The following is a 26,775-nucleotide window of genomic DNA, read 5'->3' as shown; positions in this document are numbered from 1 at the left end:
TTGAGCAGGTTAAGGTATTGGTCAAATAGTAAAGTAAGTGTTAACCTTTAATACTTACAATTATTCAGATAACTCAGGCAGAAGCTGTCAAACATAATTCCTTTAAGTGTGTAAGCTTTGCATCACAATCACATCTATGTCAGTCCCACTAGAGACCCTCTGAATCAGAAATTCTGAATCCTGGATGAAGGCCAGACAGCTTCAGTTGAATTAGAATTATTTCACAGGTGATTCTAATTTACATTTGGTAGTGAGAAAACTGGTATAGGACATCTCTTAATAGATAAGGCACATAGAGAATGCTGCATTCGATATCTCACGTACACAAAGAACATTTATTGAATAACTCTTCAGAATATCTCACAACCAATAAGTTTGTACAAGAAAAAAAAAAGCCTTTGTTAACCAGAACAACCAGTTTATATTCTCTTGAGTATATTAAGTCTCTTAAGTTACTATTCCTTGGCCTTTTCCCCTGAGGCTTCTAGAAGTAGGTGATATTATCTGCTTTTACTTGATAATCACTTATTCATTCCTTGATATGACTTGTGTTTCCCAGAGCTTTTCTGAAACTAATCTTTTAAAAGGTATTATTCCTCTCTTCATAAGACAATCTTTCCTTTTCTTCCCCCTCCTTGAGTACTTTGTACCATGGACATCAAGGTGGTATAGTATGTTTATTGAAAGTATAGGATTTGGAGTCACTCTGCCTGAGTTCAAAACTCAGCTTTCCCATTTGCTAGTTCAGTGATCCTAGCAAGTTTTCTTTGTTTTCCCATTTGTTTCATGGGCTCGCAGTAATACATATGTCATAGCTGTAGACAGGATTAGGTGAACTAATTTATGTAAACCACTGTTCCTGGAACATAATAAACTTTCAAAACTTATCACCTATTATTCATATGTACACCTCTTTTTAAATTTTTTTCCCCTTGGCTTGTATGATACTGCACAGCCTTGGCTTTCTGTGATCTCCTGAACCCTTCCTTCGCTAATTTAGTATATTTCCCTCTGGTTTTGGTGTTAGCATTCTTTTCTTTATGTGTACTATAGAGATAAAACATTGGTGTTGGCACCTAGTAGATATGGGTTTGAATTCTAACACTGCCACATTAGCTACATCACCTTGGAATTCAACTGGAATCCTTTCCAAACTCAGATTTCTGGCCTGTAACATAGGAATAATTCCTTTATTCCAAGATTGTTGGGAGGATTAGAGATGAAGTGCCTGGTGCAGAGTCTGATATGCAGTAGTGGCTGAGGAAATGGGATCTACTCCTCCTGCTATCGTTTGTAGCTTGTTGATCTCATCCTCATCTGTATCTTCATGCACCTTCATTGAATTGTTGATTCTTAACTCTGTTTTTCTTAAGGTATATTTTAAACTGCCATTAGATATTGTTTGTACACCTTGTTGGCATTTTAGGATTTTCGTATCTGGTATCTAACCACTTATCCCCTATCGTCTTTGCTGTGGAACCTGCTGTTTATCATGTGTTCCATGTGTTATGTTCTTGACATACTTCCAGTCGTAGTACCTTAGTATTACATTGGTTCATTCATAGGCTTGTTTCACTTTGTCTCTGGTCTCCCTCTCCATTCTCACCTGCATCAGGGCTCAAACGGCCAATTTTTAAAAAATATAACATATATACAGAAAAGCAATATATTTCAAAGTACATTGTAACAAGGAGTTACAGAACAGATTTCAGAGTTTGGTATGGGTTACAGTTCCACAATTTAAGCTTTTTCTTTCTAGCTACTCTAAGACACCGGAGGCTAAACGAAATAGCAATATGATGACTCAGCAGTCGTGTACATTTTTGTGTGTGTGACCCACTTGTTTTTTTTTTGTTTTTTTAATTGTGAAAAATAATATATATACAAAAAAGCAATAAATTTCAAAGTGTTCTTTAACAATTATAGAACAGATTTCAGAGTTTGGTAGGGGTTACAGTTCCACAAGTTTAGGTTTTTCCTTCTAGCTGCTCTAAGTCACTGGAGACTAAAAGAAATATAATGATTCATCAGTTGTACTCCTTTGTTAAATCCCATAGTTGATTTTTTTCCTTCTTTTTTTTGTGAAAAATAACATATATATACAAAAAAAGCTATAAATTTCAAAACACAGCAACACAATTAGTTGTAGAACATATTTCAGAGTTTGGCATGGATTACAATTTCACAATTTTAGGTTTTTACTTCTAGCTGCTCTAAAATACTGGAGACTAAAAGAGATAACAGTTTAACAATTATCTGATGCTCTGGAGAGGCTGGGTTAGGTTTCAGGACTTAACTGGACCAGGGACCCATCTGGAGGTGGTAGGTTTCTGAAAAGTTATTCTAGTGCATGGAACCCTTGTGGAATCTTATATATTGCCCTAGGTGTTCTTTAGGATTGCCTGGAATGGTCCTGGTTGGGGGTTGGTAGGTTGTGATAGGTAGCAAGGTATGACTGAAGCTCAAACAGCCATTTTTTACTTTTAGCTCTCACTGGGCAGTTTAGACTCTTACTACCTTCTGTGTGTTTTTCCCCAGTAGCCGTGAATATCATCTGTCTCCAGTATTCTTGGTCCTCCCTAATATATCCTTTAGATCCTTCTTTCTCTTATCAAAGTCATTGTTCTAAAGTCTAGGAATCAACAGGACTAGATAGTAAATATTTTAGGCTTTGCAGACCATCTAGTCTCTGTTGGAACTATTTAACTCTGCTGTTGCAGTGTGAAAGTAGCCCTGGACAATACGCAAATGCATGAGTGTGACTTTGTTCCAGGAAACCTTTTTTACAAAAGCTGGTGGTAGGCCAGATTTGGCCCACAGGTCATAGTTTGCTGACCCTTATCCTGAGGAAGTGCTCAGATTTTATCACTATCTGCTTACTTGACTTCAGGCATTCCAGAGCTAGAAAAATGGAATCTAAATCCCTTGGCATAGCATTAAGGTCTTTTGTTATGCAGCCTCAATTTACCTTTTCAGTTTTACCCTTCTTTAGTTCTTATCATGCATTCTGCAATAAGTAGAACCTCCTATTCCTAGAACGTGCCTTTCTTTATTACGGAATCTCATGGATCTTTCGCTGGTTAAGGTCTTAGGGTAAATAGGATTTATATAATTTAAATTTTTCCCCCTCCTCCTTCCTTTGCCTCCTTTCTTTCATTACCACTCTGTATAATGTTTCTTGAATTAATTCTGTATTTCAGAATAGACTATGGAAAATAGAGTAACCTTCCTAGCTACCTGATTATTACTGTAATCTAAAAATCTTTTGGTTTTAAGTGGTTCATCTGAAGAATGTAGGTATGTAATACAAAAGTTCCAGAAGTACTAGTTCTCATAATAATAGCTAAGAGATATTTCTTAGATACTACTAGATGCATTTGTTTGTGATGTAGCGCTGTACTGAGGTCTTTTGGGAAGGTAGCCTTAGTTTTGATGGGCTTGTATGTTTATTTAGATCCTGCTTTTAACAAATGTATAGTAGTGTTCCATATCATCTGTATTAGTTTGCTAGGTGCCGGAATGCAATATAACAGAACTGAAATGGCTTTTATGAAAGGAGAATTTAATAAGTTGCAAGTTTACAGTTCTAAGGCCGTGAAAATGTCCAGATTAAGGCGAGGATATAAAAATAACCAATCTAAGGCATTCAGGGAAAGATACCTTAGCTCAAGAAGGCCAGTGACATTTGGGGTTTCCCTCTCAGATGGAATGGTACTTGGAGACTTCTGCTAGCTTTCTCTCCAGGCTTCTTCAACAGCTTCCGCCATGCTCTGTCCATTCTGTTGGCTCTGTGGCTTCTGGTAGCTCTCAAATTTTTTCCACACTGGTTCCCTCTTAAAAGGAACCCACTCCACCTTGAGTGGGTAGAACTGCATTGCATCTCCATGAAAACAATCTAATCAAAAGTTACTGCCCACAATTGGGTGGGTCACATCTCCATGGAAACAATAAAAAGCATATCACCTATCACATCTCAACCTTTCAGATTTCACTGAGTGATAAAGGAATATCTCAATTGGCCCCTCTATACTCTTCTTTAGAGTTTTGGGACATTTTCTATGCATTTGTACCCTAAGAAAACTTCTAGCACCATTCTAATTCATTAAATATTTTTGAGTGTCTTCACAAAAGCAAGCTTCAAGATCAAGGGCTTGGCCTATTCATTTGGGTGTCCCTAATGTTTGGCACAGTATCCAGGGTTTCCCTGGTGGTAAAGTTTAACAGTTTCATAATTTTCTCCTATCTTTCAAGGGGCTTTGCCAATACTTTTTTTTTTTGCCAATACTATTTAATTATCTGTTTAATATACTCTGGGATGTATCCAGGCATAACCTTAACCTGTACAGGATTAAAGGCTCTGATTCTTATTCTGGGTTCGCTGTGCTTAGATTTTTTAATGATCTATCCAGACAGGTTGAGTTAGATTATGTGCTACACAAATTCTAGGTTCTGGACATAAAACTTTCATCCTTTGGTCTCAAAGGGTAGGTAAGTTCTAAAATACATGCAAAATTAAGTTAATCCTGACCCAATTCGATTCATTCTTATCTCTGAATACCAGGTTATAGCATATATAAAACGGCCCCTCAGAACCCAGAAATAACTATTACCACTCCGGACTAAATGTGACAGCTACAGGAGCTTACAATCTAGGCCCCTGTTTTCTAATAAGCATTTTCTAAAAGAGGTTATAGAATAATTGCTCTTTTGTTTCGCTTATTCTTTCTTCTCCCTCTTCAAATCTGCTGTTGTGTGTCTCGAGTGTGTCTTTCATTTGGTCTGCAGCATCTTCAGCCTCTATGATATCTGCTATTTTTCTGTTTATTCTTTCAGATTCCCCTTTATGCTCTTCTAGTGTCTTGATCTCCTTCATGTCATTAGCTATCTCATTTATTTTATTTACTAGAATTATATGAACATCTTTGATTAGTTTCTCCAAAGTCCATGTCTCCTCTAGTGTTTTAATTTGGTCGTTAGGCTAGACTGTATCTGTCTGCATTGTGGTATGCTTAGTGATCTCCTGTTGTCTTTGCTGCATGCAAATATCTTGATAATTTTACTCTGGAAGTTGATGCTTTCAGTAGTCTAAAGCTTTGTATTTGCTGGATGGGTGTGGAGCAGGATGTAGGGCACAGGGTAGTGCAGTGCACAATACAGTCATGCATTGCAGCACAGGTATAGGCACAGGTTGGGGACTTTACACTGGTGCCTGTGAGCATGGGGTGCTGGTTGCGGGGGTGCAGTGCAGGAGCTGAGGGTATGGGGTACAGCTCAGACAGACCTTGGAGTGCAGGAGCAGGGTGCTGCATGGGGAATACAGGTAGAGCATGGTGGGAGGCAAGTGGAGAGGCTGAGTGGATGCACGGGGCTGGTGTACAGGTGGGATGTGGGTGGGAGCGTGGAGTGTGGGGGTCATGGGTATCAGGATATAGGATAGGTGGCATGGAGAGGGGAAGGGGTGCAGGTGTGGCCTTGCATGGGGGTGGGGTGGGTTCCAGAGGGCCCTGGATGAAAAAGTGGGAGTATATAGGGGCGGGCACAGGTCACCGGGATTGCGGAACGTGTGTTGGGGTGTGTGGCGTTGGGTGGGCGGTACCCTGGTGCAGGTAAGCACATGTGGATGGGGTTAGAGCAGGTGTCCATGCATGTGCAGGGCAAGGGCTGTGTAGCACAGATTCACCCATAAGCACCTGTCAGGTGTGGGGGCAGGGTGCTTGTACCAGGAGGTAGAGCAAGTATGCATATTTGTGGGGCAGGGTTTTGAGGTGTGGGTGTCAAGTAGTCAGTGTACAAATGCAAGGGTACCTGGTGGTGGGAAGGATGTGATTGTGTGGGTGTGCAGGTCTGGGGGGTTGGGTCCCTGTCTGTGCGCTTGTCTAGGTAGTGGGCCGTTATGTACACATGCACAGAGCTCAGGGGCAGCAGGCTAGTGTTGCATCTGCGTGGGCTGGCAGCAGGTGTGGCCTGGCTATGCAGGTCAGCTCTTGCCCAGAGCTGGGTGGCATGACTGGGGGGCTGTGTGTGTGTGTGTGTGTGTGGATCTAAGAGTGCCGTAAACTGATGTACACGTGCGCAGAACTCAGTGGGGGCAGGGTGGGGTTGCATGACTGTATGGGCTGGGGCAAGTATAGCCTGGGCATGAAGTTAAGTGCTCCCCCACCCCCCTGCCTTTTTGTGCTTGCAATGGCCTGCAGGGGACAGGGAGTGGGAGGGGGGTCTCAGGAGGGGTGGGGCAAGACTGCACTTACACAGGAGAGGTAGGTTGGGCTGGGGTAGGCATGTGCATGACTGGGGTGGGGTTGTGGGGTGGGCATGCACCGAGGATGGGGGTGGGACGTGGTGTGGCTGAGGTGCTTGGAGCATGATGTACAGTGGTGGGGGGGTGATGGGATTCAGGTGTGTATAGGGGGTGTCGCAAGGCAGGGGTGGCATGAGTGAGGATAGTGGGTTCAAGGAACGTGGTTTGGCTTACTTCCTAGTCCCCATTTCCCTGTCCATGCATTCCTGAGGGCTCCGAGCTTCCCTTTCCAAAGGATTGTTAGACTATTTGCATATTTGCACCAGCCAGTCTCCCATTCTCTGTGTCTCAGTTCTTCAACTTTTGCAACCAGGGCCTCCCTGTGTGGTGTAGAAGACCCTCCCAGGTCACTTAAACCCTGGAATCACCATCTTACTTGCTTTCCCATCCCTTTTGTAGCTGTTCCTTGGAGCGGGGATGAACTCAAGCTATCCTCTTCTGCCATCTTCCTGGTAATTGCCAAACTCGGGTCTCCAGCATGGCAGGCAAGAACTCTGCCTGCTGAGCCCCTGTGGCCCGCCCTCGCCGTTTTAATCCATTCCTGTGGGGTTAGACCTGTTGTAGGTGGGGCCTCTTGGTTAGCGTGTTTCAATTTGAGGTGTGAACCCTGTTCAGGATGAGTCTTAATCCTTTTACTGGAGTCCTTTATGAGAGGATAAAGGACAGAAAAGGCCGAGAGTGCTCAGAGTGAAGCACCTAGAGAGATTTTGGAGAGAAAAGCCGTGAAGCAAGCCAGCAGGGACCTTAAGAGGCTGAAAGAGCCACTGAAGCTAGAATTTGAAGGCAGGGAAGTGAGGAGAAGGACCAGCAGATGACGCAGACGCCAGCCATGTGCCTTGCTGTCTGACAGAGGAACCCTGGATGCCGATGACTTTCCTCTAAGAAGGTGTGTCCTCTTGATGCCTTTATTTTGTCATTTTCATGACCTTAGAACTGTAAATTGTCAGTTAATAAGTCCCCACTGTAAAAGCCAACCCAGTTCTGGTATATTGCATTCCACCACCTTTAACACACTAAAAAACTTGAATAGACATTTTTTCAAAGAAGATGAAGTGACTGTTAAACACATAAAAAGATGTCTAACATCATTAGGTATTAGGAAAATACAAATCAAATCCACAATGAGATGGTATTTCACACCCACTAGGATGGCTGTTGAAAAATGAAAAAGAAGCGTTGACAGGGATATGGAGAAATCGGGACCCTTGTATATTGCTGGTAGGAATGTAAATTGGTTCAGATGCTATGTAAAACAGTTTGAGCAGTTACTAAAAATTTAAACAAGAGAATTATCATGTGACCCAGCAATAGCTAAAAGAATCAAAAGTGGAGACTCAAATAGATATATGCAGGCCAACACTTATAGCAGCATTTTTCACAATAGCCAAAGGGTATAAAGGGCCCAATTGTTCATCAGCAGATGAGTAAATAAACAAAATATATATGTAATAGAATATTATGCACCCGTAAAAAGGAATGGAGTTATGATACATATAACATGGAAGAACTTTGAAGACATGCCAGAGTAAAAGGACAAATATTTTATGATTCTGCTTATATTAGATATCTAGAATAAATAAATTCACAGAGACGAAAAGTAGATTAGAGGTTCCATGTCCTGGGGGATTGAAGGAATGTGGAGTCATGTTTGATGGTTATAGAGTTTCTATTTGGGATAATGAAGCAGTTTTGGTAATGATGGTGGTGATAACACAACCTCATGACTGTGATGAATACCACTGTACCTCTGGAATGTAATTAATACATTTAAAAGTGGTGAAAATGAGAAGTTTTGTGTTTATAGATGTTACTACAATACAGAATAAAAACAGTTGTTAAAATGGCAAATTTTATATTATTTATCAAATTTGAAAAACAAACACATCCAAAACAGGTGGCTGACCAGAAGATTTGGCCTGCGAACTATAGTTTGCCAATCTCTGCTTTATGCTGCAGAATATTTGAAATCACAAGTTAAACAGTATTATCTTCCTTGAATGTTAGTTTTACTTAAAGTTATCTAGAAATTTAACTGGTAATTTAAAACATCCTTTTAATAACATAAGTTCTATTCTATGAACTTATATAGGTATATTCTATACCTATGGAATAGAATGTAAAGCTGAAATTATTTAAGATAAAACTGAGCTTTACAAGAAATGTCATGTTTGTAGTGAATAACTTAGGTGTGTGTCTGCAGACTCTTCTGCCACTTGTTGGAAAAATTTGAGAAGCGCTTCTAGGCATTGGGAGCCATTGAAAGATTTAGAGTAGGACAAGGACAGTGACATTTGGAAGCTAATTTGGTTGGAGTGTGGAGAATGGTTTGGAGTAGTGCACACCCATCCTGGTGGCAGGAAGAAGATTTCCTGTTACAAGTATCTAAGCAAAAAATAAGGATCTCCTTTATGATAGAGGTGAAAGGTATGGAGAGATTCAGACAGATTGAAGAGATAGAAAGGATGTTTGGTTTGATTGATTGTATAGGGCAAAGGAAATGAAGGATGACCCACGAGTGAGTTTTAAGTTTCACTAGGGAAATTGGTAAGCAAGGATGCCATTCAGTAAAGGAAGGAATATATGAAGAAGAGCAGCTTGGGGAGCGGGGCAACAGACAGTGAGTTGTTTGGCACTTCTGAGTTTAATGTGTTTTCATACAGACAAGTGGAAATGGCTTTATAGGTCCAAGGCTCCAGAGAGCAATTTCAACTATGGTGTTAAGTGTGTAGATAGTAGTTGAAACTACAGAATTGAATGCAGTCTTTGGGAAGAGAGTTTTGCATATCAAAAGTAATGCAATGAGGGAAGTTTTGGGGAAAAGACAACCTCTGTACTGGTGGAAGAAGTAGAAGGGGATACAAGTGTATTGAAAGAAAAAGATGAAAGCCAAAAGACAATGGTGTTTTAGAAACCAAAGAAGAAAAGAGGTTCAAGAAGAACATCAATAGTATTTGAACACTACAGAGAGAGTTAATTAGGATGAAAACTGAAAGGCCTTTATTAGTGTAACTTTGGACTTTACTTGGGGTAATATCATTGGAGTTGTGGGAGCAAAATCCTGAAAGCAGTGAGTTGAATATGAGTGATAGGTGAGGAGATGTAGACAGGGACTGTAGAGCAGTAGTTCTCAAGCTTTAATGTATGTCTATAGTCACTTGGAAATTTTGTTAAAAAGGAGATTCTGAATCACTAGGTCAGGGATTTAGTTCTGAGATTGCATGTGTAGCAACTTCCCAATCAATAGGGATACAGCTATTCTGAAAGCTACCTGAACTACACTTCCCAAATTTAAAGTTGAGGAACCCCAGAGTACCATAGCAAACTCACAAGGGTGTTGTGGCATGTTTTAAATTTTCAAGGGGATTACAGCAACATTTATTGACACCTTGTGAGCTACTAGTTTTGAGGTAATTCACACTTTGAATATTAGATTGCTGTATTCCTTTTGATGATGCCATATGTTTGTAAAACTGGTTTTTCAGTGCTTGCTCTGAAAAATACTGCCTGAAAATTAATGGAAAAGAAAATCAGAGTGTCATTTCCATCCAGTTCTAAATTTGAAAAGTTATATATGCAGTGCTCAAAAGGCACTAAGTTGTTAAGACCTAAATACTGACTAAGTGGTATTTCATGGCATAGGAGTGCCATGAAAAAATTACTCAAACTCTTAAGTGTTCTGTGAAAAGAAAGTTTGGGAATTTTGACATAACTAGTCTTTATAGAAATTTGGCTGTAGAGCTAAGGAGGTGAAAAGACTGGGTGGTATCTAAAAGAGAAGCAGGAGGGTTTATTTTAAAATAGAAAAAAATAGGTATGTTCTGTGTGGGGCAGGGGCAGCTAACAGAGAAGCAGATACAGAAGATAAAGGTGCTGAGTAAAAGGTCTCTGAGGAGGTAAGAGAGAAGGGAATCTAGACCTTTGGTATAGTAAATGTAGCCCTCAAACCAGCAGCATTGTTTTGTTGAGTGAAATATAGAATCACGTGCCCCACTCCTAGCCTACTGAATCTGAGTATGCATTTTTAAAGAACATCCCCAGGTCAGAATCACTGTAGAAAGGAGGATTAGCTTTAAATAGGATAAGGAACCTCTCTGTTTATTCTATCAGTATAGTGTGTAATTTCTGCACACCAGACATTCTAACTGAGGGAAGTGAGGGGGGATTATAGATTTAGATACATTTAGAAACCTGGGGGCAAGAAATTGAGGAATTCCACTTAATGCCTCAGTTATCGCAGGTAAATAGGAAGCATCTCTTATTAGGTAAATTAGAAAGTTGGGGTTGAAGTAGTGAAGGTAGGCAATGGAGGGTTGTGGAGTATAGAATACAGGATTACAGAAATTACCAAGCAGTACTGAAGATCCAGTTGAGGTTGGAGACAACTTTTAGTGGTGCTGATCTGCATGGTTAGAACTTTTTTCAGTGGTACTAAGTAGCTTGGATGTAGCAGTTGCAAAGGTTGGAGTGATCCAAATTGGTTAGTTTGCAGGGTGAGGTTAAGGCAAAAAATAAAAGTACTAGCAAGAAATCTGTTCTGGCAGTGGAAAAAATGAAGGCCACATGGAGAATGAGATGAGAAAAGGAGAGGTAGGAGGATTGAAGTTCTCCTTAAAAGCCAAGGAATAGATCAGACATCTAGAATTAGAGAAATCCTACCCTTGTTCGTTTTGACCATGGAGAGGGAAGCTCTTTGCTGCCTGGATACAGAGATTTAACAGGACTGACTTAGTGATAGATTATATAACAGGGAAGAAGTCACAGTCTAGGATGACTCCTCTGTTTCTGGCATTAGAGACTAATTGGAACATAGTATTATTAATCAATGAGGAATATAAGAAGCAGGGTTTTTATGGGGGAGGGGCAAAGGGGGATGTATTGGTTTGCTAAATGCTGCCAGAATGCAAAATACTGGAAATAGGACAACTTTTATAAAGGGATTTGCTAAGTTGCAAGTTTATAGTTCTAAGGCCTTAAAAATATCCAAACTAGGGCATGCAGTTAAAGATACTTTGACTCAAGAAAGGCCATTATCTGTCACATGGGAAGGCACTTGACTGGTGTCTGCTGGTCCTTGCTCATGGTTCTGTTGCTTCCAGCTTCTGATGCCAGTGTTTTCCTCCCTAAGCATCTGTAGGCCTCACTTAGTTCCTCCGGAACTAAACATTGGATTCTGGCTTGCATAGCATCTCATGTGAAGACTCTTAGTGACGTCTCCTGGGCTCTGCATCTCCAAATGTCTGTCTAGGCATCTGCTCTCTCTTTTGGCACACCAAGCAGTTCCAAATGTCTGTATCTCTGTCAACTCCAAAGCAATTCCAAAATGTTTCCCCTTGTAAAGCACTCCAGTAAACAAATCAAGACCCACCTTAAATGGGTGGAGTCACACCTCCATCTCATCAAAAGGCCACACCCACAATTGGGCGTGCCATGTGTCCATGGAAGTAATCTAATCAAAAAGTCATACCCAATACTGTGAGGCAGTGATTGTATACCTCAGATGATTTGTATAGTATGTAAAGATATCACAATACAATTGCATTAAAAATAATAAAAAAAAAAAAGTCATGCCCACAGTTGGGTGTGTCACATTTCTGTGGAAACAATCCAGTTAAAGTTTCCACCCTACAATATTGAATCAGAATTAAAGGACATGGCTTTTCAGGGGTACACACCTTCGAAACAGCCCAGGGGTGATAGGAAAGTGTGAAGGCAGGATAAGATGAGGTTTGGAAATGTTGAATTTGAGACCGGTTAGAGGAATATCCAGGTGAAAATGGCTCTTTAGACCATTGAAAATACAGAAATGGAAAGTAAGCAAGTATAGGTGTGAATATAAATTTGTAAGTCAGTTAAGAGTATCTACTAATTGAGTGTTTATTCATTGTTAGGCAGAAAACCAAGCACTTTATATGCATTATCACATTTGTATTGGTTTGTTAAGCTACCAGAATACAATATACCAGAAATGGAACGGCTTTTATAAAGGGAGTTTTAATAAGTTACAAGTTTACAGTTCTAAGGCTGAGAAAATATCCAGCCTAAGGCACCAACAAGAAGTTAATTACCTTCACTTAAGAAAGGGTGATGCCATCTGGGACACCTCTGTCAGTTGTGAAGGTACGTGGCTGGCATCTCTTGGTCCCTTGTTCCAGGGCTCTGTTGCTTTCAGCCTCTGTTTCCTCTAGGGGTTCCTCACTTGGATATGTGGGCCTTCACTTAGCTCCTCTGGGACACAGCTCCGGGTTCTGGCCTGCTAAGTAATTCATGGGAAGGAACATGATGACATCTGCTGGGCCCTGGGTCTCATGTTGGCTCTGAAGCAACTGTTCACATCTCCATCTAATCAAAAGGTCATATCCACAATTGGGCACGCCATACCTCCATGGAGATAATCTAATCAGAAGCAGATTAAAACATGGCTTTTCTGGGGTACGTAATAGTTTCAAACCAGTGCAGTATTTACCCTCTTATCAATGCTTTGAGGTACATATTAAACTATTTTACAGAGCAAAAAGTAGACTTAGACAAATTGCCTACACTACACAGCTATTAAATGGTAGAACCAGGATTAGAAAACAGATTCCAAAATCTCTGTCCTTAACTATTAGGCTGAGGTATACCCTGGGTCATTAGCTTTTGAGTAGTGATTGACACTCTAGGTTGTGTTAAATCTTCTCGGATGCAAATGACCAAAATAAAACGAAAAGTCTCTCAAATGAATTTAAGCAAGCCAAAAAAGAAATTTGAACAGTACCATCAAAACTTGATCTGTTATCTCTCAACTCTTCTTTGTTACTCTCTTATAAGCTCTCCTTATGTGATAGCAAGATGGCACCCAATGGTTTCAGACTTAGATCCTGGAACTGTACTTAGAAAGAGAGCTTCCCTTTACTGAATGTGCCAGCTTGAAGCTACTTGATGCTTGTGGTAGTGGGCCGTGGGACAAGGGTGTGAGAGAAATACTGGATGTCAGTAATTACGGTTAAAATGCCTGTAAGTTAACTGATGAGTATAAGGGTTTAGAGAAATTGAGTTCTTAGTAATTGTTAGGAAACTCTTGTATTCCATTTAGTCTGTTTTTCTAAAACTCAGTGGATTTACTTGAACAGTCTTAAAAATAAGCTGGATCTATAACCAAAACAAAATTACATGTCAATGAATGAAAACCAGTCTGTAGACATAATTTAGTAAATCTACCTCTTTATTTTTTGGTTCCTGTTTTTGTGTATGTGTTATTTTTAGCATCCTGTACAAGTGCAATATGAAATTATTTTCTTGATGAAGAATTGGAGATGTTGGCCGTTCGCCCTTCCCTAGTTTTCCCCCAAGTCAGAAGATTCCTGAAGCTTTTCGACCCAGACTAGGATCACTACTATTTCCATCAGCAAAAATCAAATCAGCACGTATCTTTTCTAGCTCTGTGCTAAAGGTCGAGTAGATAATTCAGCATTTAGCAGGTGCAAATATTTATCTTCAAGTAATTTTTCAGTCTAGCCAGGAAGATAAGAATTAAATAATTGCATTCAAATCATGGAAAGTTTATATAATTACTTTCTAAACAGTGGAGATGCTAACTCAAGGCCTACTTGCCTACCGTGTTTATTTATTGTCTGTATAGTTCTATAAAAGTTCAGAGGAATAGAATCATCCAGCCAGGTGAGAAAGTACTATGGAAAACTGGGGATGGGTGCTATAAGTAAAGCTTGGTAAAGAAAATTAGGGTTAAGCTGGGAATTTTAGAGGAATTTTCATGAAGAAGTTATTCTAAGTTAATGTTCTGAGCAAAATTGGGGATGAACAAAAGAGAAGGCTTATTTGACTAATAAGCTAGTTTGATAGACTAGAAAATTCAAAAAGTCAAGTTGGAATGGTAGCTTGGGCCTAGGTAAGACAGACTTGACATTCTAGGATAGAGTTTGGTTTTTATTCCGTGGGTTATGGCAGCTTTGCTTTTGAGCAGATTTGTAATAGGCTTTATGCTAAAGATCACATGCAGAGTAGGTTGGAGGGTAAAAGACAGGGAGCAAAGAAATGTTAGATGCTAAGACCCAGCATCAAGAGATTGAGAAAACCTTCTTGATCAAAGAGCAAAGAGAGAAATGAGAAAAAATAAAGTGTAAGTGGCTGAGAGATTTCAAACAGGGTCGAGAGGTTATCCTGGAGGTTATTCTTATGCATTATATTGATATCCCTTTTTAGTTTTATGGTTATTGGAGCAGCTAGAAGGAAGTACCTGAAGCTGTAGAGCTGTGTTTCAGTAGACTTGTTTGTTGTTTTTTGAAGATGATTGTATGATGATATAGCTTTTACAGTGTGACTGTGTGATTGTGAAAACCTTGTGTCTGATGCTCCTTTTATCTCGGGTATGGACAGATGAGTAAAAAATATAGATGAAAAAATAATAGGGGGACAAAGGTTAAAATAAATTGGGTAGATGGAAAAAAAATGTTAAACATTGGAGTAGTCACAACAGTAGGACTACTGTTGAACTAGCTTGTTTATAAGAGTCAAAAAAATTGACAGTGGTGAAGGAACTAGATGTGAGAACAACAGAGAAGGGTAATTGAAGACGCCTAGATGTGAGCCCTGAAGATCGATTCTATGTTTAGAAAAATGAGAGGGAGAGCTGTAGATGGAAACTCCTCACACTCCACCAACCGTATGGATTTCTTGTGTCAGCTCCTGGCCCATTTATATTCTGCACTATTGCGTTTAGTACTCTGTTTTAGGATGTTAGTATCCATCCTTTAGATTGTATAAATATCTTGACTTTGGTGCTCTTAAATACTTAATGTTTTAACTTGCAAAGTTCCTCTCATTAATCTGACTGCCTAGTAAATCTCTAGGCTCTCTCAACAATAGAGGGCATCCATACTAACAGACTATGCAGGATAAATCCATAAAATATTGGACCAAGACTTTGCGCGTGGGAAGTTTTGAACTTTGATTTATTTCTCATAATTCAACAACTCTTCCACCAACCTTTAGCATGACTATTTTAAAACTACAGGTATCTGTTTGTGTGACACACATATCCTCTTTTTCTCTCTCTGAAGTGAGCCATTAATTGCCTTATTCAACAGATATTTGTATCCCTGTATTTGGCACTAGGGATATAAAGATGAACAAGACTTGGTTTATCCTCTGTAGGAGTCTAAGTCTGGTTGGGGAAACCCAGGAAACAAATATTACTAGAGTATCTAGAAATGGCAATTTGTAAATAATTAAGGAACATATGAAAAAGAAAAGAACATTAAATTCAAAATGAATCAGTACCATCATTATTTTCTAAGACTGGATCTGGTCCTTAGAATAAATTGGCTACCCAGCCATGGTATTGATGGGCAGATTAAACACTTCAGCTCTTACAGTGAGATCCAGATAGATTTATTTGTAAAATGAAGATAGCCATGTTCCTGCATACCTCATGGAGTTATTGCAGGAATGGAATGAAATGCTGTATATACTAGTTTTGTAAAAACTGATAAGAGTTCTACAAATAAACTTGTACTCTTACAAAATGTATGACTTGAATCTGTGTCAATTATGCCACAAAAACTTTTCAGACATCATTGGTTATCTGCCTACAAAGGGAGTTAGGTCATTACTATTGAAAATTAGCAGCTCCATATTATTGGAGTTAGTCATTTGTTGCAGATCTGAATTACATGTTTTATGCCCAGTCTTATCATCTCAGGTGTTCTGACCTATTAAGTCTTAAATTGAAACTTTCCATTCAATAAGATTTTAGTGATTATCTCTTCAAGTGGTAAGGCTGGAGCTCAGGTTAAACTGTTAGGTACTGCAATTGTGAATTATTTAATGCATTCATTTTGAGAATTTTTTTAAACTGCCCCCTTTTTTCACATTGGTTTTTAGTATAGGAAATTAAATTTAAACAAATCTTTTATCCCTTACAAAGTAACACAGTTGGGTGGGCCACGATGGCTTAGCAGGCAGAGTTCTCCCCTGCCATGCGAGACCTGGGTTGGTGTCCCCTGCCTGCCCATGCAAAAAAAAAGAAAAGAAAAGTAACACTATGTATTCAATTCCTAGAGCCTGCACATGTTAAAAAAAAAGTAACACAGAAGAGGAATTAGATAGCTCTTTACCAGCTTTAATAAGAAAAGCAGACCCATTACTTTGTAACTGTACTTTAAAAATGGTTCCACTCAATCTGATCATCTACTTAAATGCTTATAAATTTACAGATTTGACTGTTACTTCCTTGCTCATAAATCTTAAGTGGCTCCCTGTTACCACAAGATAAAGTCCAAGTTTAATGATCAGGGCGCACTTCCCAAAAAGGGGCTTTAGGTAGGTCCAACCTCGTTTGTTACCATTTTTTACCTCGTACTTAAAGCTCCCCTTGTTTGCAGTTTACATATTACACCTGCACACACATACCATGCAGTTTCTTGTCTTTGTTTATGATCTTCCCTCTTCCTGAAACGTGATCCCCCTCCTGCTTTGCCTGATTCATATTCTTCCTTCAAGACCTGTTTTCAGGAAGCCTTCCCTGATCCCAATTCTCCCCAGTGGAATGATACTCACTTAGGTTATAGTCTGGTTATTGCCTTGTCCTGAAATACTTTTCCCTTCTGTTCAGTGGAAACCTGAGTTCTTCAAGAGCAGGAACTGTCTTCCTAGCACTGTGCCTTACACAAACTGAAACTGAACATGTTCAAAACCAAACTCCTGATTCCTCCTGCTTCCCCTTCCTTCACATGTAGGTTGTATCATTTGCTGCCTTTGTTAGTCGGTAATAATTACATTTTTCCAGCTGCTTGCAAGACCAAAAATCTTTTGGCTGTCTTTTCTTTCATATCCAATAGTATTCTTTCTGAAAATCCTGTTATTTTGCATTAAAAATAGACTGAGTCTCCAACCACTTCCATTCACCTCCATTGCTACCACTGTGGTCCAATTAGTAATTGCATCTTACCTGGTTTACTGCAGTAACTTTCTAACTATTTTCTTTCTTCCACCCAAATTTGCCATCTCTCCCAGTTTGAAAGGATGTATATACCCTAGAAAAGCCATGTTTTAATCTTAATCCCATTTTGTAAAGGCAGCTGTTTCTTCTAATCCCTATTCAGTACTATATATTTGAAACCGTAATTAGGTCATCTCCCTGGAGATGTGACTCAATCAAGAGTGGTTGTTAAGTTGGATTAGGTAGAGACGTGTCTTCACCCATTTGGGTGGATCTTGATTAGTTTACTAGAATCCTAGAAAAGAACGACAAGAGAGAAAGCCAGAGGATTCAGAGAGAGCAGAGAATGCTGCAGTACCATGAAACAGAAAGTCCACCAGCCAGTGCTTTGGAGATGAAGAAGGGAAATACCTCCCAGAGAGCTTCATGGACCAGGAAGCCAGGAGAGAAAGCTAGCACGTGATGCTGTGTTCACCATGTGCCCTTCCAGCTGAGAGAGAAACCCTGACTGTGTTTGCCATGTGCCTTCTCACTTGAGAGAGAAACCCTGAACTTCATCGGCCTTCTTGAGCCAAGGTGTCTTTCCCTGGATGCCTTAGATTGGACATTTCTATAGCCTTGTTTTAATTGGGACATTTTCTTGGCCTTAGAACTGTAAATAAGCAACTTATTAAATTCCCCTTTTTAAAAGCCATTCCATTTCTGGTATATTGCATTCCAGCAGCTAGCAAACTAGAAAAAAAGACTGCTGTCTTTTTTCTGCATCAGCGGTTGGCAAACTTTCCATAACATGCCAGATAATAAAAATTTTAGACCTTGTGGGCCAGATTCTGTTGCAGTTATCCATCTCTGCTGTTGTGCAAGAGCAGCCTTGGACAATATGTAAATGAATGAGTATGGCTATGTTCCAACCCAGCTTCATTTACAGAAGTAGGCAGTGGGCTGTGCTTTCACAGACCATTGTTCTGTATGGCAGCCAGACTACTCAGAATTCTTCAGAGACTGCCCCTCTTACTTAAAGTCCTACAATATTTGTGCCCCTCTAACCTCATCTACTACTCTCCTCTGATTAGCTCTCTCTTTTCCAGCCACACTGACTCCTCTTTTCCTCAGACCTGCCAGACATACTTCGGCCTGAGAGTCTTTGAACTGCCTGGAACATTCACTTCCTCACTCTCAGGTCTGTTCAGATGTCCACTTCCCTATGAGGTCTACCCTGATTGTCTATTTATAATTACATCCCCAGCATTGCAGTCACTATTCCCTACTTTATTTTTTTTCTGTAACATCTTCTAACATACTGTATAATTGACTTAATTCTTTTGTTTTTCCTTTCCTCTACTGCTAGAATATATGTTCCTTGAAAGTAATCATTTTTTGTCTGATTTGTTCTCTGTTGTATCTCCGAGATCTAGAACAGTGCCTGACATGTTTAGTAGGTGCACAGTAAATATTTGTTGAATGAGTGAACATATAGTGGATACTCATTAAGGTTTATTTAAGAAGAAAAAAATTGTTCCTTCTCTTTCACCACCACTGAATCCTATCAGTTTGCATTTTTTTTTTTTTTTTTTTTTAAACATTTTCTTGTTTTATTGTATTTTGTTTGTTTGTTTGTTTTTTACATGGGCTGGGGCCGGGAATCGAACCGAGGTCCTCCGGCATGGCAGGCAAGCACTTTGCCCGCTGAGCCACCGCGGCCCGCCCCCTCAGTTTGCATTTTTAATTTTGTTTAAATCATCCTGTCCTCTCCATTCCTTCTACCTTTCCTCCAAGCTCTCTTCCCTTACCTGTATGTCAGTAATCTCTAATCCTGTATCATCCAGTCCATTCTCCACAAGAGCCTGAGTGTAGTTCATAAAGTTAGAATATGATTATTTTACTGTTATTCAAAACCCTTTGCTTAAGCTCTTTTTCTATATCTCTGGATTACACTGCCTTAAACAAGTTAGTTTTTAAATGTGTATTTAAGTTTTTCCCTTGGGCTAGAATTAAGACCCAATAAAAATTATTGTCAAGCTTAATTTAGATAAGTTTGTCTGGTGTTAAACAGTCCATCATTCTTGGCCCATTTGGGGAGTGTGTGAGAGCAATGCTATTTATTAATCCTTTTTTCTTTCCTCATTTTTCACATTCCTATCAGTGTAGACAGGAAGCTCTTAGACTTTTAAACTTTTATATTGATTATTGATACAGTTACAGTATGCCTTCTCACACAAATAAGTAGCTTGCAATAAAGCATTCTGTAGGAGCAGAGTAAAAATGTTGAAATTGTTGTATCATGTGATAAGTTAACAGTGAAAGAGCTCTTAAAAATCAATAAAGGACAAATAACCCAGTAAAAAAAAGTGGAACAAAGGATATGAATAAGCAATTAACAAAAGAATTAAATGGCCATATTTCACAAATATAAGATATAAATTTGAAAATTAATAAGGTAAAATTTATCTATCACATTGAGCAATTTTTTAAAACAAAATTTACTATCCAAGATTAGCATATGATTGGAAAGCTGGGTACATCTCTACAAAGCTGGAGGACACAGTGAATGTAATCATTCTAGAGGATACTTTGGTAATAATTTTTTTATTTTTTTTATGTTTCTAATAGAAATTTAATTTTAGTATGTATCAAGGATGTTAACAAAGATAGAGCTCAGAACTGTTGTTGGTCATGATATTTTAATGGCAAATATTTTTTCAGACAATTAAAATTAAAAAAAGATTGATTCCGGACAAAAGCAGTGGATTTTCTGCCTGATGTGCTCAAATGACCGACTCCTGAGACCCTGGAGTTTCAAAAAGAGAAAGAAGGAGAATGTCTTGTAGGAAGCAGGAGACTGTCACATGGCCTATGAGCCCAAAAATTTGATTCCCCAAACTACAGTAATTTTGATAGTTTTATAGTGTCAAAAGATAGGCAGGTTTTAGGATAATGAGCACAATGGCTCCAGATGATACAATTAGAGGTAGTCTAATTATTGAGCATGTGCAGAGTGATTACATGCTTAGTCACAGAATGTATGTAGGAAAATGGAGGCCTTAAATTGATGGTGGGCATAATTTTTAGTATTATTATGAGATATAGGTAACTTCTAGGTTAAGGTCTAAACTACTGTGCTTGTCACGCAGGCCCATTTTGTTATCAAAATGTTATCAAGATAACTTTGGACTGGGGATGTGTTAGTTCTGGGCTCACCCAAGACTCTTCATTAATAAAAACATTAGGGGCTGTCTTTAATGATCAACAAATTGAATAAAACAGGTACAAGTGAAGGTCAGTCACAAAGGTACAAGATAAAGGCTATACAGTCATCATTAGAGATGGAAACAACTGAATTGCAGTTCAGAGAGTTCATGTATTTCCGTCTGTCCACTCTAATATACCAGAAAGTAAAGGAATACCTATATAATAATTCAGTAATCATAATTATCCCATAAATCCTAACTTCTTGGTTACAGAAACAACCTAAATGTCCTTCTAAGCCCTGTTTTTATGTGTTTATCATTTACAGTTAGTCAACTTTGACAACTTAGTTACTTGCACATTTTTCCTCTGATCAGGAAAGTAGCAAAGTTTAATTCTTATTCTAAACAAGTTTATTCCATAAGAATCTGGCCTTTGTTCTCTTCTTTTCTCCCTATACTCTCTTTCTTGGCAATCTTTCACAGTTATTTGGCTTCAGCTATCACATATGAAAATGACTCGTCAATCTCCGTCTTCGATCATGACCTCTTTTTAGAGTTCCACACTTGCATTTCCAACTACCTTTTAAACATCTTCACCAGGATGGCCTACCAGTATGGCTCTGTTTCCTACAGCTGGTGTTGGCAAGCTAATTGAGTTGGAAGATTAAATGCAGGCACTAGTTAGGATTCATCCTCTTCTTCTTTCTTCCTATCTCTTCATTTTTCAGTGTCCCTGTCACCAGAGCAGAATTAAAGAGTCCTAGGGAACATCAGATAAGACTAAAATGTTAATACCCTCTCTTCAATAACACATTAAATGGAAGTAATTGAGCTATATCAAAGATTGTACAACTTAATCAACAGAACTGCTTAAGACTTTTTAAATTAGATCTTTTAGATGGGCAATGGTGGCTCAGCAGGCAGAGTTCTCGCCTGCTATGCTGTAGACCCGGGTTCAATTCCGGGTGCCTGCTTGTGTAAAAAAAATAAATAAATAAACTAGATCTTTCGTTTTTTCATGAATTTTCACTTGGAATTCAAATACAGGAAACAAAAGCTGCCTCTAGTTAAGGGTTTGGTAAAACCTACTTATTTGGCCTCTTCTCATTTCCCAGTTTGTCTCCCTCCAGCCCCAGCCCCAACCCCAGGTACCTCCCTGGAATGTTAGGGCTCCAAAGAAAGCAGGTCAGAATTGACTGATACACATAGATCCTATGTTAGGGCAAAATGCTGGTGTTCAACTTTTTTCTGTTCTGAGTCCTTTGGCTAATGATGAAAGTTGCTCAGAAACTTGCCCTGTGTATATTGTTAAACTGTACTTTGACATATTATTTCCCATTTTAGTAAATGGTAACTTCATCCATTCAATAACATAGCCTGAATCATCCTTGACTCTCTTATTCTCTCCACTTTCAGTCCACCCACTTCCAAATCCATTAGCAAACCTTTATCTTCAAAACACATCCCAAATCCAACCACTTTGCCCCCTAGTCCCACTCAGCCTCCCTTGTTTGTCTCCTACTGCCTGCAATGACCAACTGTCTTCTTTTTTCAGTCTTTCCTGCTGTATATTAGTTTGCTAACCCTGCTGGAAAGCAGTATCCAGAAATAGAATGGCTTTTAAAAAGGGAATTTAATAAGTTGCAAGATTATAGTTCTAGCCTTAAAAAATGTCCAAACTTAATCATCCAGGTAAAGATAACTTAATTGAAGAAAGGTCAATAGGTTTGGAAGAATTCTCTCAGCTAGGAGGGCACATGGCTGGCATCTACTGAGTCTTTGACTTCTGGTTTCAAGCGGCTTCCCTGAGGGCGTTTTCTTTCTTCATCTCCAGAGGTCCTCTGACTGTGTGGGCTCTGTCATTTCTGCCCTCCAAGCATCTATATCTGAGGTTTCTTCAGAATTTTTCCCTTTTAAAGGGCTTCAAAAAACTAAGCAAGATGCACCCTGAATGGTGCACATCTCAATCTAATTAAAAGGTCATACCCACAATTGGGCAGGTCACATCTCCATGGAGATCAAAAGTTTCTGCCCTACAAAATTGAATCAGGATTAAAACATGGCTTTTCAGGGGGTAAATAATACTTTCAAACTGGCATACACTGCAATCTAGTAGAGAGGTTAATTAAGGATTTTAGAAGCATACCTCGGGTCATACCTGGTTCTACTGCCATGTGGCTTTGAGAACATTAACCTTTTTTGCGCTCAGTGTCTTTAAGTGAGAATGATGATGATGATACTATTTCCTTTACCAGATTGTGTCAGATTAAATAGTATACATAAATTACTTTATAGTGCTTGGGAAATCAAAAACATCCAGTAAATGTTGTATGCTGAGTGATGCTGATGTTATTATAATGTTATGTTTTATAACTTTTATTTTGAAATACTTTCAAATCTTCAGGACATTTACAAAAATAATATAAACCCTATACAAAAACATTGTATACCAGCCCCCCCAACCCAGCTACCCATATCTATCAACTTTTAATGTTTTGCTACATTTGCAAATATCTTTCTATTTTTCTGTCTCTCTATGTAAACATTTGATAGTAAGCTGTATACACCCTGGTCCTTGAACACTTGATAATTCCATGTATAGTCTAAGAACAAGGATATCAGTTATGTAATCATCTTAAATACAGTTATCAGATTCACAAAACTTAAACTTGATACAAAGTTTATAGTCTGTGGTAGTTTGGAGGCTCTGTGTACCCCAAAAAGGATTGTGTTCTTTTATTCCATTCCTGTAGGTATAGTCCTGTTGTGGGTGGGACCTTTTGATTAAGTTATTTCAGTTTTGGTGCCTTAATTAGGACATTTTCTCAGCCTTAAACTGTAAATTTGTAAACTATTACGTCCCCATTGTTTAAAAGTCAATCCATTTCTTATATATTGCATTTCATCAGCTTTTATTAGCAAACCAAAACACAGTCTATACTTCAGTTTTTTTGTGTGTCCCACAGATGTCCTTTGGGGTTTGTGTTAGTTTGCTAAATGCTGTTGGAATGCAATATACCAGAAATAGAACAACTTTTAAAAAGGGAATTTGTCAAGTTTCAAGTTTATACTTCTACGGCCATAAAAATGTCTACACTGAGGCATTCAGAGAAAGATATCTAGACTCGAAATAGCTTCCCCGGGGGCCTCTTCTTTCTGCATCTCCAGATGTCTCTTTCTGTGTCAGCTCTGAAGCATCTCCAAATTGTTTCCCTTTTTGAAGGACTCCAGCAAACTAATCAAGACCCACCTTGAATGGGCAGAGTCATATCTCCATCTAATCAAAAGTCCACCCAGTACACCATTGGTGTGTCATTTTCTATGGAATAATCCGATCAAAGTTTCCACCCTACAATTTTGAATCTGGATTAAAGGACGTGGCTTTTCTGTGGAACATGACAGCCATACTGGCACATTTCACATTTTGGACCCCCAAACGATGTGTTCTTTCCATATACAAAATACAGTCTTTCCATCACACTATTACACAAGCCTTAAACCATTTCAGTAACAAAAGCAATACCAAGTGAGAAACAGTGCCAAATCTCATCAAAGTCAGTTACAGACATGGTCTATTCTAAGGCAAAAAAAAATTCTTTTCTGGCTGTTAATCTGTGATAACTCAGAACAAGTTGTCTGCTTCCAATACACAAAGGAGGAATAGTCATAGGATACATGTTCCCATTCAAGGAGAACTGAAAAGTAAACAGAGGTCACTGGACCCAAACAGTTCCAAAAACCTGCAGGGCAAACTCCATTAGATTTCAAAGTCTGAGAGTCATTTATAGAATGATGTGTCATCATCCTCAGGGCTTCAGAGAGCAACAGTCTCATCCTCAAGACAGCGGCCCTGTTCTCTCCAAATGGTGGGGTGAGGGTTGCAAGATTGTGGTGCACTAGAGTGACCACCTTTCTCTCGACTCCACCCTCTCCAAGCATCAAGACAGCACATGGGCTTTCGACTACCTTCAGGGCACATGCTCAAACCCCTCAAAACAACAGGGCAATTGCCGAGATCCCCTCCCCAATCCTCAGGGAATGCGCTCCAGCCTCTCCAAACTCTTCCTAAACACTGAGGCGGAAGGCCCACCCTCTGCTTCCAAGGCAAGCTCACCTCACCAGATGTATGAGTGGGTTCACTCTCTTGGCTCAAGATTTCTTGGCTTCAAACCTTAGGTTCCATGATTATGCCTTTGAAAACATTTTTCTTTTAATATGTTCCTTTTCTGTTCCTTTTAGTTCATACTGGCAGTGGTTCTGTTCATATATATTTTGCAAGAAATTTGTTGGTTTTCCATGCAATATAAATGGATCATAGCCTTCAGACAATAGGATTTTCCACAAATCCTTTTGAAGATAACTCTGTATTCAATCCTTACTTGCCCTGTAATGGCTAACTGCTTCCATGTTTAGTTAAATCCTCACCTGGGGCCCTATTCACTGAGGTCTCACTTTCTGGAAACCCAAAATTTTCCAGATCATCAGTTTCTGTTTTCTTTGTACCCAAGAGTTCAGTTCTCAACTTATCTCTAACCTGTTGCCTTTTTGTATAAGCTGCAAGAAACAACCAGGCTACATTTTCTACATTTAGTTTGGAAATCTCTTCTGCTAAATGTCTAAGTTAATCACCCTCAAATTCTGCTTTCCATCCAATACCAGCACTTAATTTTGTCAAAATCTCTGCCATTTGAAAATAAGAATCGCCTTCCTTCCAGTTTGCAACATATTTATCATTTCCATCTAAAGCCTCATTGCAGGTATGTTTAGAGTCCACATATCTAACAACAGTCTCTTCAAAGCATTCTAGGCCTTCTATTTCAAAAGCCTTACAATTCTTCCAAAATCTTCCCCTTATCCATTTAAAAAGCCATTCCAACATGCTTGCTGTTTGCAAACAGCACAACCCCACTTCTCTGGTACCAAAATCTGTTTTAATTAAATGCTGTTGGAATGCAATATAGCAGAAGTAGAACAGCTTTTCTTTTCTTTGCATGGCCAGGCACCAGAAATCGAACCCGGGTCTCTGGCATGGCAGGCGAGAACTTTGCCTGCTGAGCCACTGTGACCTGCCCTAGAACAGCTTTTAAAAATGAAATTTAACAAGTTACAAATTTCTACTTCTAGGGCCATAATGTCCAAACTAAGGCATCCAGAGAAGGATACCTAGATTCAAGAAAGTCTGATGGTGTCCATACACCTCCATCAGTTGGGAAGGCACGTGGCTGGTGTGTGCTAGTCCTTTGGCTTCGGGTTACAAACAGCTTCCCTGGGGCAGGGGAGGGGGCATACATTTTCTTTCTGCATCTCCAAATGTCTCTGTGTTAGCTCTGAAGGAACTCCAAAATATTTCCCCTTTTAAAGGACTCCAGAAAACTAATCAAGACCCACCTGGAATGGGTGAAGTCACTTCTCCATTTAATCAAAAGGCCACATACACAATTTAGCATGCCATATCTCCATGGAAAAAATCCAATTTAAATTTCCAAGCTAAATTATTAAATTAGGATTAAAGGACATGGTTTCCCCTGACAAGATTGGATCAGGAAAAAGGGCATGGCTTTTCTGGGGTTCCTAACAGCTTCAAACCAGCACAAGGTTTTTTCCCCTCCGTTATAGATCCCATCCAATATCAGTTATTACATTTAATTGTCATTGTCTCTTTAGTTGCTCATTCTTTTTTTTTTAGTTTTTTTAATTGTGGGAACATATATTCAACATAAACTTGTCCTTCTCATCCACACCCAAGCATACCATTTCTATTACTCAGGGTTCTCTAGAGAAACAGAATCAACAAGAGATATCTGTAAATATGAGATTTATTAAGGTGTCTCACACAACCATGAGAATGGAAGAGTCCAAAATCCGTGGGGCAGGCTGTAAAGTTGGCAGCTCCATGAAGGGTTTGGATGAACTTTACAGTAGAGGCTCACTGGCTAAAGAAGCAATGAAAAAGTCTCTCTTCTTCCTTAAAAGTCTTCAATTGATTGAATTGTTGCATTTGTGGAAGACACTCCTTTAGTTGATCACAGATGTAATCAGCCACAGATGCAATCAACTGACTGATGATTTAATACCCAAGCCTTCCAGTTTATCAACCAGTCACAAAATATCCTTGCAGAAACAGTCAGGCCAGTGCTTGCCTGACCAGACAACTGGGCATCATTACCTGGCCAGATTGACACTAGAACCTAACTGTTCTAGGTTGCTGGAATGTGGTATACCAGAAACGGAATGGCTTTTTAAAAGGGGAATTTAATAAGTTGCTACTTTGGCTGTAGACTTGCTTAAAGCAAGTCTATAAAAATGTCCAAAATTCAGGCACCAACAAGAGGTTACCTTCACTCAAGAAAGGC

General features: G+C 39.2%; 1 protein-coding gene across 3 annotated transcripts in view; it reads left to right on the top strand.

Moving 5' to 3' along the window:
• EGLN1 (egl-9 family hypoxia inducible factor 1) overlaps window positions 1-26,775 on the top strand; it is a 79,495-nt gene that overhangs the window by 22,728 nt on the left and 29,992 nt on the right. The gene's annotated exons all lie outside the window — the stretch shown is intronic.

The sequence above is a fragment of the Tamandua tetradactyla genome, chromosome 7 (genome assembly GCF_023851605.1).
Source record: "Tamandua tetradactyla isolate mTamTet1 chromosome 7, mTamTet1.pri, whole genome shotgun sequence".
Lineage (NCBI taxonomy): Eukaryota > Metazoa > Chordata > Mammalia > Pilosa > Myrmecophagidae > Tamandua > Tamandua tetradactyla.
The sequence above is the reverse complement of the archived record's forward strand: the minus strand, read 5'-3'. Positions and strand labels throughout refer to the sequence as shown.